Source organism: Saimiri boliviensis, chromosome 1 (assembly GCF_048565385.1).
Source record: "Saimiri boliviensis isolate mSaiBol1 chromosome 1, mSaiBol1.pri, whole genome shotgun sequence".
NCBI lineage: Eukaryota > Metazoa > Chordata > Mammalia > Primates > Cebidae > Saimiri > Saimiri boliviensis.
In genome coordinates, this window is record NC_133449.1 from 26,583,116 (window position 1) to 26,602,030 (window position 18,915).

The 18,915-nt window shown below is 47.3% G+C and overlaps 1 protein-coding gene across 1 annotated transcript in view; it reads left to right on the forward strand.

The window, feature by feature from the left end:
- Window positions 1-6,612: 6,612 nt before the first annotated feature.
- Window positions 6,613-18,915, forward strand: part of DPYSL5 (dihydropyrimidinase like 5) — a 98,565-nt gene continuing 86,262 nt past the window's right edge. Inside the window, exon 1 of the mRNA XM_010352341.3 lies at window positions 6,613-6,745. The gene's annotated coding sequence lies outside the window, so the exon portion shown is untranslated. The remainder of the gene's footprint in view (window positions 6,746-18,915) is intronic.

Consider the following 18,915-nt stretch of genomic DNA (forward strand, 5'->3'; position numbering starts at 1 on the left):
TGCCACCCTGAAAATTATAATTCAAAATAACTTCCAATCCATACCACCAACTAAAAAAAAGGAACTCAAAGTAACCATAATAGATTTGAGAAAAGGGAGAATATAAATGGAATAATGTTCAATAGCAGGTAGTGTGGTCTAATGAAATAAACATGGAGCCTGGAGTCAGACTGGGACTTTGATCTTAGCTCTGACCCTTTGAGCTGTTTGACCTTGGAGAAGTTACTTCAAGGACCTGTTTCCCTCTTCCATAAAATGAGTATCATGATTTTGTTTAGTTTTTTTTTTGAGATGGGGTTTCACTCTTGTTGCACACCCAGGCTGAAGTGCAATGGTACTATCTTGGCTCATCGTAACCTCTGCCTTCTGGGTTCAAGTAATTCTCCTGCCTCAGCCTACAGGGTAGCTTGGATTACAGGCATCCACCAAGCCAGGCTAATTTTGTATTTTTAGTAGACATCGTGTTTTTCCATGTTGGTCAGGCTGGTCTTGAACTCCCAACCTCCGGTGACCCATCCACCTTGGCCTCCCAAAGTGAGCCACTTATACCCTTCCCATGATATCTTTCTCCACAGGTGTGCTATAGGATTAAATGAATAATGCATATAAAGTACACATGAAATGCTCAATAAATATTAGCTTTAGTTCTTTTTTTTTTTTTTGAGACAGTCTTGCTCTGTCACCCAGGCTGGAAAACAGTGGTGCAATCTCAGCTCACTGCAACCCCCACCTCCCAGATTCAAGTGATTCTCCTGCTTCAGCCCCCTGAGTAGCCAGGGTTACAGGTGCCCACCACCATGCCCAGCTAATTTTTGTACTTTTAGTAGAGACGGAGTTTCCCCATGTTAGCCAGGCTGGTCTCGCACTCCTGACCTCAAGTGATCCACCCACCTCAGCCTCCCAAAGTGCTGGGATTACAGGCCTGAGCCACCGCACCTAGCCTAGCTTTAATTCTTATTGAGACAAGTTCTGATTAATGCAACTAAAAAAGAAAAATTAGGGCCAGGCACAGTGGCTCAAATCTGTAATTTCAGCACTTCAGGAGGCTGAGGCAAAAGGATTACTTTAAGCCAGGAGTTCGAGACTAGCCTAGGTAAAATGGTGAGACCTCATCTCCCCAAAAAGATTTTTAAAATGAGCTGGGCTGCAGTGAGCTATGATTGTGCCACTGCACTTCAGCCTGAGTGACAGAGTGAGATCCCATCTCTAAAAACAAAAACAAAAGAAAGCTCAACGGAGGGGCTAGCTTCATAAAAAGAATATCAGGGAAAGATAGTAAGGGTATTTCTTACAGTCTTTTTCTTTTTTTCTTTCTTTCTTTCTTTTTTTTTTTTTTTTTTTTAGTACAGTGGTGCAATCTCACCTCACTGCAACCTCCACCTCCCAGATTCAAGCAGTTTTCCTGCCTCAGCCTCACAAGTAGCTGGGACTACAGGCATGCACCACCACACCTGGCTAATTTTTGTATTTTTAGGAGAGACAGGGTTTTGACACATTAGCTATGCTGGTCCCAAATTCCCGACCTCAGGTAATCCACCCACCTCGGCCTCCCAAGTGCTTGGATTACAGGCATGAGCCACCACGCCCAGCCCTACTGTCTTATTTCTTTGGATTCACTTTATAAACAAAAATTCAATTTGGGGACATGGGTGAGAGGATGCTTTCCAACGTTCCCAGCTCCTCCACCAGTAGGGGCTCCGTAAAGCCCTGTGTTGTGGAATATGACAGGTAGGGAACCAAAAAAGGTGATTAAAGATCTGGCTTTTAGAGTAATTCTTTTGTTTCCTGAAGGTGATTGTTTATATTTGACTTATATTTCTTGTCCTCACTATTATTCTTGCTAATACTCAAATTTTATTTGTTAAGGGAGAAAAAGGCTTAAAACAAAGCCTCATTATCCTCATCTGGATAATGCTGGCATTGTGAGACTATCCAATTTCTAGCTTCCTTTGGCTTAAAGAACCTCTATATATGCGTGAAATAAATGCCAATTTAACGTCGTAGATTTCTGCTATGGGGCCCGAGGCAGCTGGAATCATCCAGCAATTCCTCCTTTATGTTGATTTGTTGCCATTCTTGGTTCCAAGTGAAGAGAGAAGACAAACTTGCATTTCAAAATTAAACTTTGCAATTTAAAAATACAAGCAGGGGGAAAAAAACTTCCCTAGGCCAGAAGGAATGATTTAAATTTTTGGAGAGCTCATCTGCGTTTCAAGGGTAATGATAAACCATTGGAATTTACTTTGATGTTCCAGCTCCGGCCCAGCACCCCCTCAGCCTCCCCAGGTCTCCTCCTCCATCTCCTGTGTCTGACTGGGTAGTCGCTGCTCTGGGGCCTGGAGCACTCCGTCTCATTCGCCTGTTTGTGTATCTGAGTATCTCTATGACTTTAGATCTTCATGCTTTCTCTGTCTGTCTGTTTTGTTTGCCACCCAACTCCATGCTTTTTTAAAATTTGGCTCCTGTTTTGTGGCACTGCCTCAAATAAACAGGTTTGACGGCTGGTTGACAATTTCATTATTTATTATTTATTCATGTACGTACATATGTATGTATGTATTTATTTTGAGAGGGAGTCTTGCTCTGTCACCAGGCTGGAGTACAGTGGCAAGCTCTCAGTTCACTGCAGCCTGTGCCTCCTGGGCACAAGCAATTCTACGGCATCAGCCTCCCGAGTAGCTGGGATTACAGGCGTGTGCCATCACACCTGGCTAATTTTTTTTTATTTTTTATTTTTTTTATTTTTAGATGGAGTTTCGCTCTTGTTACCCAGGCTAGAGTGCAATGGCACGATCTCGGCTCACCGCAACCTCCGCCTCCTGGGTTCAGGCAATTCTCCTGCCTCAGCCTCCTGAGTAGCTGGGATTACAGGCACGCACCACCATGCCCAGCTAATTTTTTGTATTTTTAGTAGAGATGGCGTTTCACCTTTTTGACCAGGATGGTCTCGATCTCTTGACCTCGTGATCCACCCGCCTCGGCCTCCCAAAGTGCTGGGATTATAGGCTTGAGCCACCATGCCTGGCCCCAATTTTTGTATTTTTAATAGAAATGGGGTTTCACCATGTTGGCCAGGCTGGTCTCGAACTCCTGACCTCAGGTGATCTGCCTGCCTCGGCCTCCCAAAGTGCTGGGATTACAGGCATAAGCCAAAGTGCCTATTTTTTTCTTTTTGAAACAGGGTCTCCCTCTGTCGACCAGGCTGGAGTGCAGTGGAGCAATATGGGCTCACTGCAACCTCCCTCTTCTGGATTTAAGTGACTCTTTCATCTGAGCTTCCTGAGTAGCCAGGACTACAGGTGCTTGCCACCATACTCAGCTAAAAAAAAAATTTTTTTTGTAAAGACAAGGACTCATTATATTGCCCAGGGTGAACTCAAACTCCTGCGCTTATATGATCCTCCCACCTTGACCTCTCAAATTGTTGGAATTACAGGTATGAACCACGGTGCATAGCCTCACAATTTTTTTTTAATAGCTAAGTAGACGTCACAACATGTTCCCCACACTAGGGTTGTCACTGAGGAGCAAAAAAAGTGGAAAGAGAAGGATGAGGAGGAAACAATATTATACAAAGCTCCTGGGAATACTGGAAAGCCCCTTTCCCAGGGGGCACTGCAAGGAGGAACATGGTGCAGCTGCAGAGGAAGGAACATCTGGGTCCCATGGCTTGGCAACAGGCTCTCCTTGAGAGTCACTCACCGTCACAGGCTCTCTCTGCACTGGAGATCCAGCCTTCTGGAGGCTGTCAGGGAGGGCCTGCTGGAGCAGAAAGGGCTTAGCTTTGCACCAGGCAGATGTCCTTTGGAATCCTGGTTCTGCTGCTCATAGCAGTGTGACTTCCCAGGCAAACTGTTTAACCTCTTTAAGTCCAGCTGGCCTCATCCATAAGAAATCAGCAACGCTACCTTACTGTGTGGAGTAGCAAGGATTAAATGATATGTTGTAAAACACCAAATAGACCCAGGCTCATAATAGGAGTTCAGAAAGTGTGATTTTCCTCCCTCCTCCTTTCATGGTAGTCTTTAACTTGCCTTTATTCTGAAGTTTAAGACTATTGGGAACTCAGAACACATTTACTCATAAAAAACCAGTAGCCCTGGGCTTTGTGAGGTCTGAACCCCACTCCCTGCCTAACTCACCATTCCCATTCTCTTCGCATGACCCTCGTTCATGGACTTGACTTTCAAGACATAGTGGATTCCTCTGCTGTCTTCCAAATATCCCCTTGGGTTCCCCATCCACAAGCTTTTGCTCCTTCACCCTGGAATCTCAGACTACTGCTTAGAACTGTCTATCAAATCAATATCCAGGTGAAATCCAAATTCTAACTCCTCCTTTTCCCAATGATCTATGCAGAACTGATGTCTTTCTCGTCTGAATTCTTATTCTACTTATCTGACTTGGTAGTAACATGAGCTTTATAATAAAAATCACAACATAGTGCCTTTTGTGGCTGTTATTGTGGGGAGTGTAAAGTATTTTCATATCCCTCACACTGTTCAATAACTGCTTTCTGTGGGATAGATATTAATAACTGCATTTGTTGCATGCACACTATACGCCAGGCAATGTGCTATATATAACCTTTATATACATTTCTTCATGTAATTTCCACGACAAGGTTAAAAGAATGTATATGATCCCACTATTCTGGGGAGAGCTAAGGGTCAGATGGAGTAAGTCACATTCTCAAGGTCAAGTAAGCAGAAACTGGAAGGAGCAAGAGTCCCGACCCAGAAATGTGGGACTCCAAGCTCTGTGCTCTTTCTACTTCCCAGGAAATGGAGCCTAAGCTAACAACAGTAACAACAAATCGAAGTCAACTACTGAGGACATATGCAACCCCAGTTTGGGTGCAATCTTTATCAATGTCCTAAACCGACAGATGACGTAGAGACAGCCGTTTCTCTGACTAGGGGAGGTAGCCCAAGAACGCTAAGAAGCTGGAGTCCAAATTTGAGGTCTACGAGACGCTGCAGAAAACATTTACAGTCACTAGAGGGCTCCCTCTTCCTTAGGCAAAAAGCGCAGCACCGCCCGTGCGCGATGGCCCCGGGACCCCGCCGCCGGGAGGCAGCTGGAAGCTCCACACCACCTCCCTGAAGCCCGGTCCATTTTGCCTACATCCCTGCCCGGCAAAGCGCTGGAGAATCCACAGGGCAGTACCCCAAGCTGGAGCAGTTTTCACAGCCACACCCCGAGCTGCGCAGGGTTGGGGGATGCTTTGAGGTTCCCCTGGGGGCTCCCTGCTCTCTGCTCCCCACGCAGAGGGGAGATGGGGAAGACAGGAGTGCAGACTCAGCAGACTCAGTGGAGTAATCCAGAACTGCACCCCCCAAAAGCCAGCCTAGCCTGGACCAGGTCCTAAGCTCTCCGGGGAAGTATGGCAGGGCTCTGCGGGTCCTGCTCCCGGGTAGACTTTGCTGAGATGGGGAGAGGGGACCCCCTCCACTCCCCCGGAGTAGTGGACACAATTTTGTTTGAAACTATCCTGCAAAGAGAACCACCTCGGGAAGCCGTGGCTGCCAGGGGACTCCTCATCCCCACCGGATAGCGGGGGAGCCCGGGGAGGGAGGGATTCTGCAGCTGCAGGTTGGGGGGTCCTCGATGCTCCATTTTAACGCTCATCGCAACGCCTCTGGAGTGACATTAAGTGCAAAGAGGCAAAGGACTAATCCAAACTATTATTACAACTGCAGAAAATAATACAGATCTACAGCAAAGGCTTGAACCGGGTAGCTAGGGAGGTGGGACAAAGAGGGATGATCCTTCCTCTCCTTTTTTCGATTTGTTGATTTCGGTAAAGTATGTATGTATTTAAACATGAAGAAACAGGTGAAGCGAATATAAATTGGGTTATGAATCATTTCCAGGGGCTTCTCTGTCTCTTGACAGAGGCCAGAAATAAGACAGGTACTGGGCCTGAGTGCTCTGGACAAGGAAGCCCCCGCGTGGCGCTGGGCAAAATCTTCTCGGTGGAGAGAATGCATTCCGGGTTCGAGACATCACAGGGTGCAGATGCGGTGGCCTCAAGTGGCCGTCCACTTTGTTTGTGAGAACAGTTTTCCTATGACGCCCACCCCGCCCTCTGCATCCTGCAATCCGACGAGCGTCGGAGAGGGTCTTGGCGCGAACCAGGCGGCCTCGGTGGGGTCCCGTGGCGGAGGGCAGCGCGTCCGCTGCATTGTTTCAGTCCCTCCGGTGGGATCCAGCTGGGGGAGGGGAGACGGGGTATCCTTCGGAGCCGCCCCCTGACCCTCCCGGGGGATTAGTGCCTCGGAGCATCCGGGCTTCGTGAAATGTCCTGAGTCGCCATGGAAACCCGAGGGAACGCAGAGCCTGGCGCTAGGGGGGTCAGCGAGTTTTCCGGCCGCGCCCTCTGGCCGCTCTCGGACCCCGGCCCTGCCGCAGAGTCTGCCGGGAGTTGTAGTACCCAGGAGGCGGCCGCGCGCGGCGCCGAGGTTGCGGGCGCCTCCTATCCCCGCCTCCTCTTAACCTGCTAGCTGAGGTGGCGAGCGGCGGGAGGAGCCGGCCGCGCGTTGATTGGCGGAGGCCGCTCCCAGCCCCCACCCGCGCCCCTCCCCCGCTCACCACTCCGGACTCCCGCGCTGGGCGCGCTGAGGCGGCCCCCGAGCGAGCGAGCGTGCAGCCGCCGCCGCCCCGAGCACCCGCAGCTCCGGCGCCGCGGCGAGACGGAGACGGACAGAGCCACGGGCCCCCGCGGCCGCAGCATCCCAGAGGAGTGGGTGATGGCAGGGGGGGTCTGTGGGCTTACCCCCCCGGGCTAGGACATCCTCCTCTCCCCCTTCTGTTTCTCCGTGAGGCTCACAAAAGGGCGGGGAGCTGGGTGCACCTGAGGCCCGGCCGCAGGGGACGCGGCGGGAGGTGTGGTTTGGGGTTGGGAGGTGGCCTTCGGGGCTACGCCGGAGCGTTCTTGAGGTCCGCTTGGTACCCCCGCAGAGCACCGTGCCGGGCCTTGCTCACAGTAGGCGTTTAATGTGTGTGCTCGCGGGGTTGGGGGGTACTCGGGCGAGGAGGCGGCTCGGCCAAGGGATTTCGCGCCTAGCACGTAGTGGGCCGCCCCGCTCGCTGGGCGCGGTGCAGTGGACCGCTGGAGGGCTGGGCGGGGGCGGCTCTGGCCGGGGGCCAGTCCTGCCGGTCCCACACACCGCCCAGACACACACCCTCGGTCCTTCTCGCCTCCGGGTTGCGGTCTGCCCAGCCTGGACCTGACCCGGCGGTCTGTCCCACCTGCCGGGCTGACGGAGCGGACACCTCCAGAGGACTCGTCCGCCGCCTCCGAGCCACCCTCCCGAGCCACAAAGGCCTCCTGAGGCTGCCCAGCCCGGAGCAGGTGCCGAGCTGGGTCCCTGAGCTGGGTCCCTCGGCCGCAGCCCAGCACGGGAGCCCGCCTCGCAGCATCGATCTCGGCGGGCACGGACGTCGACGCCCCGGGGCCTGGGGACCGGGCTGGAGTAGGAGCTGGAGAGAAGCCGAGAGAGGGCGAGGGGAGGCCTGGGTTGAGGAAAGATGGGGATGGAGAAGGCTGGGGAGCTGGGTGGGGACAGGTAGTGGGTCTGGGGGAGCAGGGAGTGGGAACTAGGGTTTGGGGGGGAAAGAGAAGGGGCAGGGGCTGGTCCGAAGAGCGAGGGATGGAGCTCAGTGCAGGTGGCCCCGGGCGAGGCTGAGTCTGCTGAAGAATGGGGAGGGGAGGAGGGATGCCGGCGGGTGGAGACCGCCTGGGTTTGAGGAGGAAGGACAGGAGGGAGGAGGAGACCCGCGCTGTGCGGGGGAGGGGGCCTCTGGGAAGGGGGGCCTCCCGAGAAGGGAGCAGCAGGCGGTTGAGAGGCGGTCTCGGGCCCGAAGACCCTCAGCTCCAGGCGCTGGGCCTGATGGCCCAGGTGGCCGGCTGGGTGTGGCCCTCGGACCCGGGCTGGGGACCCAGGATAGAGGATCCGGGATCGGGCTGGGCTGACCCCGTGAGGAGCTTTGTCTCCAGGCTTGAAACCAGCTGGTAGCGACTCGCTTAGGGTTTTGTGATCTTACGCGGCGCCCCCGGCACGCCCTTTTCTCGAGGAGCTCAAAGGCTTTGCCCAGCGGCAGGTGCTGCCAGGGAGGCAGCAAACGGGACATCTCCCTTCGGGGAGACCCGGAGAACAATAGCCGACCCTGGTGTCCTCCCCACGACGAACCAGGTCCCCCAGGACGCAAGGGTGCGTTTTCTGGTACCGACCGGCAGTCTTCCTCGCGGAACCTCCAGGCACGTGCTGTCTTTGGGTTGTGTGGGGGCCTAACCCCGCCAGGAATCTCGGGTGGGAAGCGCTCCCCGCGCCTGGGGGCCTGTAGACAGCCCCTCCCGTCTGGGTGCTTTCTGGTGCAGCGCCGCCTGCCCAGCGCTGTCCACCTGCAGCCGAGACACGGCGTGGTTAGCGGCGCGGAGCTGCTGGGCGGCGACGCAGGGGCCAGAGGCTGGAGGTCACCTCCGTGCAGCGCGGGTTCCCAGAGCAGCGGCTTTGTCTGCAGAGGCGGTCTGAGCCCGAGTGTGCTTTCCTAGGGGGAGCCGTAAGGGCTGGTGCGGAAATTGCAGAGAAGGGGGTAGAAATGATCCGCCAAGGGTGCGGCTCTCAGTTTCTGAGCCGCTGCTAGGGGACCAGTGCTTTCCTTTGCCGGTGACCACACCCAAACCAGTGCATCTTTTGCAGACTTCGCCCATATTGTCTGCTGACCTAAGACTGGGGTGGCTCTGTGATAGGCGGTGGCTGCTTGCCCATGGGAAAGCAGATGAACCGAATGGAAGCCTAAAACAGGCTTTCAGCAGCCTGCATGCACTCAGTCTCTTGCCAGCTGTCTAAACACCTTGCAAGTCAGCGCTGCAGCGCCTTGACATGTGAAGTGACAGCCAAAGACAGAATTCTGTGTTGCACTGTTGCTTTGATAATTGGTTAGCAGACAAGTTAAAGGTAAATCTTTAGCATAAAGTTATTTTAAATTACCATTCATTAAAAAAAAAAAAAAAAGCAGGAGCGTTTTTTGCTCCCTGACTGGACGATACTTGGCATTGTGGAACTAGATGCCGCTTACATTTGCAACTAAGTTAACTGAGAGCCTTTTGGCTCTCGTAACCTAGCCTTGAAACCTCAGGATTTTCTTTCTTAACCAGGTTGGTACATAAGGTGAAGCTGTGCTGTGGCTGTTGGCTCTTACCCAGGACAGGTGATAGCTTCCATGGTGAAGGCCTCTTGTCTGGGTGTCCTGTCTGGCCATAGGGAGTCAGCAGTAGGCTATGTCTTGCTGGTTTTAAAGGATGGTGTTTTGAGGAGGTGCCTCACAAAATTTACAAAACTGATCTGGATGGACTAGCTGGAACATTGCTCATTGGTTGTTTTTAACTATATTTTAACCAAATTATATATGCATATATTAATATGTATATACACATGTACACACATACATATACACATACTATATTTTAACTAAATTATATATGTGTGTGTGTTTATGTATGTACACACACACATACATACATTCAGAAAACACAAAAACTAGGAATCTCAATATTGGAAACCCAGAAATCTGACAGTGAAGGTTTTTTCCTTGCGAGGGAGCTCTCAATGGGAAATGTTTTCATGTTATTACCCAAAGGGAACAGTTTCAGGAGGGAGTGTTGTGTTGGCTTATTCTTTTTGTAATAATTTTATAGATTTCTAAAAGGATATAATCCTCTTAAAGCACTCTGTGAACATCCGTCCCAATCTGTTCCTCAGGGCAGGGAATCCATAGATGAAGAATGCTGGTATGACCAGCCCATTTTTACAGGCAAGATGGAGAGAAGGCAGCTTCTCTCTCCTGTCTCCTGCTGGTGCTGCTCCAGTAAAATACCTGGAAGACGGGACCCAGCAAGGGGAGAGGCAGGTGGCCCCAGAGAAGGACTTTATGTCCCCAGAATTCCAGAGTGCCCTTCTTGAGCTTGGAGACCTCAGCTAGGTACACAAAGATGTTCATAGGATGTGAAGACCTGGCTGTTGTCAGCATTGCCTCTCTAGGTGCAAACATTAGCAGGAGCGTTGCATTATTCTCAATGCTTCTATCTCTGGAAAGAGTTCCACAGCAAGGGAAATTTACATAGTTGGCCAAAATCAGGTCTCAGGATTTGGTGTAAACTTCATTTATGGCACTTCCGCATCTCATAGATATCTGAGAAATCTCCGCCCCCTCCTTTTTTTTTTTGAGATGGAGTTTCACTCTTGTTGCCCAGGCTGGAGTGCAATGGTGCAATCTCAGCTCACTGCAACCGCCTCCTGGGTTCAAGTGATTCTCCTGCCTCAACCTCCGAGTAGCTGGGATTACAGGCATGTGCCACCACACTCGGCTAATTTTTTTATTTTTAGTAGAGACGGAGTTTCTCCACGTTGGTCAGGCTGTCTCGAAATCCCGACCTCAGATAATCCGCCCGCCTCAGCCTCCCAAAGTGCTGGGATTACAGGTGTGAGCCACTGTGCCCAACCTCCCCTTCTTTTTTTTTTTTTTTTTTTTTTTAAGATGGAGTTTCACTCTTGTTACCCAGGCTGGAGTGCAATGGCGCGATCTCGGCTCACCGCAACCTCTGCTTCCTGGGTTCAGGCAATTCTCCTGCCTCAGCCTCCTAAGTAGCTGGGATTACAGGCATGTGCCACCACGCCCAGCTAGTTTTTTGTATTTTTAGTAGAGACGGAGTTTCACCATGTTGACCAGGATGGTCTCGATCTCTTGACCTCGTGATCCACCCACCTCGGCCTCCCAAAGTGCTGGGATTACAGGCTTGAGCTACCGCCCCCAGCTCAACTTCCCCTTCTTAATAGCTCCTCTGACCCAGGATTCTGTATGATCCTGCATTAGCTCCAAGGGACTGTAAGCCAAAGGACAGCATGACTATAGGCAGGTCTCTGGGGTAAAAGCTAATTGTTCGCTTCACGTTCCTAGGGCATAGAAAAATATTGAGAACCAGAGAAGTTGGACAAGAGTATCTGAGACCCAGTCTATCTTCCTGATAGGAAAATTTACCAGTTTCTGATAGAATATGATCCTGTTTGTCTTTTTTGTTCTCTGAGGTATAAGACGATATTCCAGAAAAGTCTTCTAAGACTTAGTTCACAGGAATCCTGTAGAACAGAATATCTTTATCAATGTGAAATCCTATAGGGAAAATTCGGTGTAGTATGGCAGCAAATGAGAATAAATGTGTTTTATCATTTTTCAAGTAAGCAGGTGTTTTATTTCATTGCACTGCTACTGGATAAATGAGAAATAATTTCAAAATCGCTTTGCCTTACTTTTTTTCTATGAAGATGAAAGTTTGAAATACCATAGCATGAATCTTTTGTGAGCTTTGATATTTATGTATAAAAGTGGGCACAAATTATACACTTGAACAAAAGATATTCAGGGAGGAACATGGTGTATGATTGCTTCTACTTCAGTCTTTGAAACTTGTTTCATTTAAGATAAGCTGATTTAACCATTGATTGAACTCGAGCTTGCCAAGCACTCCCATCAATCACAGCCCCGTTTTATACTTGTTCCCTCGCCTCCCTTCTCCTTCTTCACAATCCAGGCTCAGAGGTAGTATGCACATGAGGGAGAGCCTGAAAGCCTGGATTCAGATTTCACCTTGGTCACTTTCTGTTTATCTGTGCAATGAGGATGGTTGTATTAGGTTGGTACAGAAGTAATTGCTGTTTTTGCCATTACTTTTTGTTGTTGTTGTTGTTTTTGTTGAGATGGAGTCTCACTCTCACCCAGGCTGGAGTGCAGTGGCACGATCCTGGCTCATTGCAATCTCTGCCTCCCAGGTTCAAGCGATTCTCCTGCCTGAGCCTCCCAAGTAGCTGGGACTACAGGCACGTGCCACCATGACCAGCTAATTTTCATATTTTTAGGAGAGAGGAGTTTCACCATATTGGTAAGGCTGGTCTTGAACTCCTGACCTCATAAGCCACTGCGCCTGCCCTTGCCGTTACTTTTAATGACAAAAACTGCAGTGACGTCTGCACCAACCTAACAGTGTCTCCCTCCGGGATTGTTCTGAGGTTTACATGAGTTAATGTTTAGCCCTGAGAGCAGTGTCTGGCATCTAGTAAGTGTACAGTAAAAGTTATCGTCACCATCAGCAGTATCATTATATTCTCCCCCTAAAATGTGTGTCCACAAAAACAACACTTTGATTCCTCTTTTAATCTTTCATCCCATGGGGCCATGGCAAGTTGCTGTAGGGATTAACAGTGGGAACAGAGGGAATGATTAGGACCCCTTTCTAAAACTCCCACCCTTGCAAATAGTAGAAATAGCTCTCTGTGGAGTCTGTTTCCTGGCAGCCTCTTTAAGCTCAGCTGTTTTTAGCAGCTGAGCACTTGGAGAATTAAGAGTGTTCCAGAAGTGCTGTGACCTCAGCTTTGCTGCATCATTCCTTGGAGTGGGGTTAGGCTGTCTTTAGTTTTTGTTGTGGGAAAGAGTAATTGTGTTTGATTGATGGCACATTGTTAGGAATAAAGATAGCTCAGGTTTTCCAGCTAAGAAATACAGAATTTTGTGCAACTTGGAACCATAGAATTATTCTGTGCCAGGGATGTTTCTGATTCCTACATGTTAGGTTACTGTTATCATCCTCATTTTACAAATGAGGCAACAAAAGTAAAAGGGACACCCAGATAGGGACGTGGCAGAGCCCGGCTTTGAACCCAAGGGGTTTGATTACCATCTGTATCAGTCCTCCAGGATAACTGGAGTTCTCCAGAAAAAACAGAAAATCAGTTCTCCAGAAAAACAGAACCAATAGGATTGGTTTATACAATTGGAGAGGCTGGCAAGTCCCATATCTGTAGGGAAGGCTGGCAGGCTGGAAACTCTAGGCAGGAGCTCATGGTTCACTCTTTACCTAGAATTTCTTCTTTTTCAGGGAAAACTCAGTTTTTCTTTTAAGCCTTTTAACTAATCATATGAGGCTCACCCACAGTATCAAAGAAAATCTCTTTTCCTTAAAGTCAACCATCCAGCCTGAGCATCATAGGGAAACTCCATCTCTACAAAAGTTAAAAAAAAAATTAGCCAGGCATGGTGGCACATGTCTCTGGTCCCAGCTACTTGAGAGGGTGAGGTCGGAGGATTGCTTGGGCCTTGGAGGTCAAGGCTGCAGTAAGCTGTGATTACACCACTGCACTTCAGCCTGGGCAACAGAGCAAGACTCTATATCAGAAATTTAAAAATTTAAGAAAAATTTAGTCAACTGATTGTAGCTGTTAACCACATCTACAAAATACCTTCACAGTAACACTTAGATGAATCTTTTATTGGATAACAGTACTATAGCCTAGCAAAGTTGACACAAAGAACTAACCAGGCCAGGCACGGTAGCTCATGCCTGTAATCCCAGCACTTTGGGAGGTCGAGGCAGGAGGATCACTTGAGGTCAATATGGTGAAATCTTGTCTCTACTTAAAATACAAAAATTAGCCAGGCATAGTGGTACACACACGTAGCCCCAGCTACTCAGGAGACTGAAGCACAGGAATCATTTAATCACTTGAACCCGGGAGGTGGAGGTGGCAGTGAGCTGAGATTGCACCATTGCACTCCAGCCTGAATAACAGAATGAGACTGTCTCAAAAAGACAAAAAAAAAAAAAAAATAAGAAAGAAAGAAACCCTAACCATAACAGGATCCATGCTTTTAGACACTACCAAGAACCTTATGAGTTGGGTGTGAAAGTCACAGTAAACTAAATAATTTAGTGAGATGCTATCCCATTTCAAAATGGTACGCCTTACCTTGTTTAAAATAGAATTCAGCCGGGCGCGGTGGCTCACGCCTGTAATCCCAGCACTTTGGGAGGCCGAGGTGGGTGGATCACGAGATCAGGAGATTGAGACCATCCTGGTCAACATGGTGAAACCCCGTCCCTACTAAAAATACAAAAAATCAGCTGGGCATGGTGGCGCGTGCCTGTAATCCCAGCTACTCAGGAGGCTGAGGCAGGAGAGTTGCCTGAACCCAGGAGGCGGAGGTTGCGGTGAGCCGAGATCGCGCCATTGCACTCCAGCCTGGGTAACAAGAGCAAAACTCCGTCTCAAAAAAAAAAAAAAAAAAAAAAAATAGAATTCAGACCGCTTTTCTCTTCAATGTGGCTTCTAGCCCAAAATATTACTCAGAGTAAGCATTCAACAGATAATATTAAAAGAATGACTGACTGAATGGTTTTAGATGATATTTTACAGGATTTTCCAGCTACTGAGACTCTGGTGCCCCATTTAAACTTTTTTATTTTACTTTTCTTTTGTTATTATTATTTTATTTTATTTTTTGACACACAGTCTCGCTGTGTCATCCAGGCTGGAGTGCAATGGTGTGATCTTGGCTCACTGCAACCTCTGCCTCCCAGGTTCAAGCGATTCTCCTGCCTCCGCCTCCCGAGTAGTTGGGATTACAGGCATGCACCACTGTGCCCGCCCTGCTAATTTGTGTATTTTTAGTAGAGACAGAGTTTCACCATGTTGGCCAGGCTGTCTCAAACTCTTGGCCGCAGGTGATCTGCCGGCCTCAACCTCCCAAAGTGTTGGGATTACAGGCATGCGCCACCTTGCCTAGCCTCCCTTTTAAATTAAAAATCGTCTGGCCCAAGTAAGATTGAGGTTTTGTGAATGACCAGATTCTCTTGGGAAAAAAGGAGAACTTTTGCATTCTGAATTGTGCATGTGTCACTCCCCACTACCCAACATCTGTCCACTTTCCTTGGCTCAGCAAAGGGTTTGGGGTCTGTTGCTGCCTGGCCTCCCTGTAAATGTGTGTCTCCCATACATTAGTAGTGCCCGGTACTCAATCATACCATCTTTGTGTCACTCCAGTGTCCATTAGGCTGCCTTTTGTTGATTTCAAATCCGCCATGGGCTGGCTCGAATTTCTTAGGCCTTGGGTCTTTATTCTCCCTTCTTTTGTCTAGTCCTGTCCTTCCCTTTGTCCTTTTGCAGAGCAAGATCCACTATTGATACAGAAGTTACCTCCTTTCTCATTTTTACTTCGGATTTCTGACCTTGTAGATTGATATGTTTGTTCTGTTATAAAATTCAAAAACAACCCCCAATTTTTTTCATTTAATGTCTTTTTGCTCCTGTTTCCAGCATATGTGAAACACTTTCAACCTTAATGAAGTTACTTAAATTTTTAATTTTGCTGTATTGTCAAGCAGCAATACCCATACATGAAATGGTCACTTTTGGGGGTATAGTGGCTGAGGGTGCATTTTTAAAAAAAAACTTTTTAGTGAAGTGTAACAGATAAACAGAGAAGTATACAAACCATAAGTGGATAACTTGATGAAACATGCACATGTAATCTGCACCAAATTAAGAAACAGAAGATTGGAGTCTCTGAGCCTACTATGGCTCAGAGGGCTGCCTGATTCAAAATCTTATTATTTAAAAAAAAAAAAAAAAGAAACAAAATTATCACTACTCAAGAGTCTCTAGTTACTTACTATTCTTCCTCCATATTCTGACTCCTTACACATATATCAGTCAGCTTTCCCTATTTTTGAACTTTTTACAAATGGAATCATGTAGTCCATATTCTCTTGACAGTGGCTTCTTGTGCTCAGGGTTATATGAGATTTCTCCTACTGTTGTATTTAATTTGCTCATTTTCATTGCTGTATAGCATCCCATTGTATGCATGTACCAAATGTTGTTGCTAATGGTATTTGAACATTCTAATAGGTGTCTTAGTGAACATATGTACCCCGACCCAGTTTCACTCCTAGGTATATAATAGGTATACACACACACACACACACACACACACACACATATATAATAGGCATATATATATGGCATGTATATATATATACACCTTGGAGTGAAATTAGTGGGTCAGGGGTACATATGTATTCTGTTTTAGTAAATTGTGCCAAACACTAAGATTAATGGCGAAATTAAAAAAAAAAAAAATCTTCTGAGGTATGCAGTGCAGTGATTAAACCAAAATCCTAAAGACTGGCCCAATATTATGGTTTGATCAGAGGTTGGCTTCCAACTCTTATTCTTCAGTAAAAAGTAGAACTTTAAGCTTTATCTCTGACTCCATAGTAATCTATCAGTTAAAAAAATTATATATACAATATATGCATATATGTTATATATAATATATATATTACACTAGTTTTCAAGAATTGTCCATAAACAACCAGTTGATTTGCTGAAATGAACACTTTTAAACTAAATGGTGTACATCTACCTTAGTCTTGGCTACAGCAGTTTTCTTACTCATGTTTCTTAAGGTAAAGACGAAAATTAGATTATAAATGCAACATTGGTCCAAAGATCATTCCAGAGATGTCCTGACAGGCTCGGGCAAGATTAACAAGTGGTTTTTATTGCTAACTAATTTATATTTATTGTATTGGGTCAAATAGTGATTTTGAATTGTGTAATTTCTGTGGCTTATAAAAAGTCCCAGCCGGGCGTGGTAGCTTACGCCTGTAATCCCAACACTTTGTGAAGCCGAGGTAGACAGATCACCTGAGGTCAGGAGTTCGAGACCAGCCTGGCCAACATATAATGAAACTTTGTCTCTACTAAAAAATACACAAATTAGCTGGGCATGGTGGCACACACCTGTAGTCCCAGCTACTTGGGAAGCTGAGGCTGGAGAATTGCTCGAACCCAGGAGGTGGATGTTGCAGTGAGCCGAGATCACTCCACTGCCCTCCAGCCTGGGTGACACAGCAAGACTCTGTCTCTCAAAAAAAAAAAAAAAAGTCCATCTTGGAATCACAGAGTTGAGATTTCTTATTAGGGAATAGAATTATGACATTTATCTTATTTTTGGTAGGTTTCTGAAAAGACCTGAAATAGACGTGATTTTTTACAGTTGTATTATAATGGAAAGAACATCTGCAACTAACAAAGATGAAGCACAAAGATATGAGCACTAACCTTCAGGCTGTTGCATCTCATATCCAAGGCCCGTATCATCATGTGGCCCAGGAAAGATGGCAGTGATGGTCATGGCCAGTGTGGGTAAAGGACAGTAGTTTAGGCATAATTATAGGATGGTAGTAATGAAAAATGAGCAGCCAAAGGAGCCTACCAAGGCAGTCATGAACTCCTAACTTGGCTGGTTTTTTCCTGTGAGATCCATTCACAGCACAAATTATTCTTGAGAAATATTTTTTTTAGCATGTGGCTTGCCATGTTTGGTATTTGTCTTTATACAAACAAGTGAATGAGATCAGACTTAACATACCTTTAAAACCTAGACTTAACTGCTTAAACTCTGAGTCCCTTAAGCACTTAGATCAGGCGTCCCCAAACTACGGCCAGTGGGCCGCATGAGGCTCCCTGAGGCCATTTATCCGGCCCCCTGCCGCACTTCAGGAAGGGGCACCTCTTTCATTGGTGGTCAGTGAGAGGAGCACAGTATGTGGCAGCCCTCCAACGGTCTGAGGGACAGTGAACTGGCCCCCTGTGTAAAAAGTTTGGGGACGCCTGGTATAGGGGGTACAATTCTATCCATAGTACCTGATAGTTTTCACATTAAGAGAAGTGTATAAATACATGTTAATTCCTTTATTTCAGGACCAACTTCACAAAGTTTCCTGATCAGCAAATACTTTTCTAATAGCCTTAGTTGGCAAGTTGGTCATTGAAGAATTTGTGTGAAAGTAGGAATAAAATTGTGTGAGATAATCAGTCATTAACAGGAATAATTTGGAGGATGAAAGATTCCAAGTGAAGATGATTTTTATCAATTCTATAAAATTGTGCGGTCTCAGTACCAGATAGCATCTGAAGTTGGCCGTTATGACAGAAATTAAATGGTCTCGATGTTGCAGAGAGATTATTCAATTATGAGGCACACCCATTGCTAAGTTCTAAATATCTAGGAACAGAGTGCAAATAGCCAGAAATGGAAACGAATGTTAGTGCTGCCTGGCAAGGGAGAGAGAGATTTACTGTCCAATAACTGTGCCCTTCACTTGCCTTGAGCTGTTGTTTGAGATGGGCTTGAACCTCCTCTCAGACGTGCGCCTATCCGGGCAGTGCAATTTCCAGGAAGGAGCTAGCACGTGGGAGAGAGTTGGGTTTGGAATCCTCACTGCTACTTTCTAGGCACGAGAGACTTGGGCAAAGTCATTTTATCTCCCCAAGCCTGTTTGCTTGTGAATTAAAGAGATGTTAATATTGACCTCACAGGCTTCTAGAGGACTAAAGCGATTGTGTACCTTGAGTCTGGTGGACGTGTGGTAAGCATTAAGTGGAGCTGATAATATTGTCTAGATGCTAAGTTAGGTGCTTTGCAATATATAAAGATATATAGTCTGGGCACTGTGGCTCAGGCCTGTAATTCCAGCACTTTGGGAGGCCGAGGCAGGTAAATCACAAGGTCAAGAGATCGAGACCATCCTGGCCAACATGGTGAAACCCTGTCTCTCCTACAAATACAAAAATTAGCTGGGTGTGGTGGCATCCGCCTGTAGTCCCAGCTACTCAGGAAGCTGAGGCAGGAGAACCGCTTGAACCCGGGAGGTGGAGGTTGCAGTGAGCTGAGATCGTGCCACTGCACTCCAGCCTGGTGACACAGCAAGACTCTGTCTCAAACAAACAAACAAACAAAAAAAGGCATATAAAAACAATCAAAGGGACATACTGTCAAATGGAAATAGGCAGGATAATATGACAATTGGAGAATGTAAACTCCCTTCCATAAGAGTTTAGCAAAATGTCTTTCCCTTCCTGTATCTGTCAGATGAAAATATGCAGACGGGGTGCTGTTCTGACTACTTTATGTCCTGTGACAGACACCCCGTGTTGCTGAGCTGTCACAATTCTTTATTGGTGAAAACGGGCAGATTTGCAGTTTGACACTATCTATCAAAATTAAAACTGC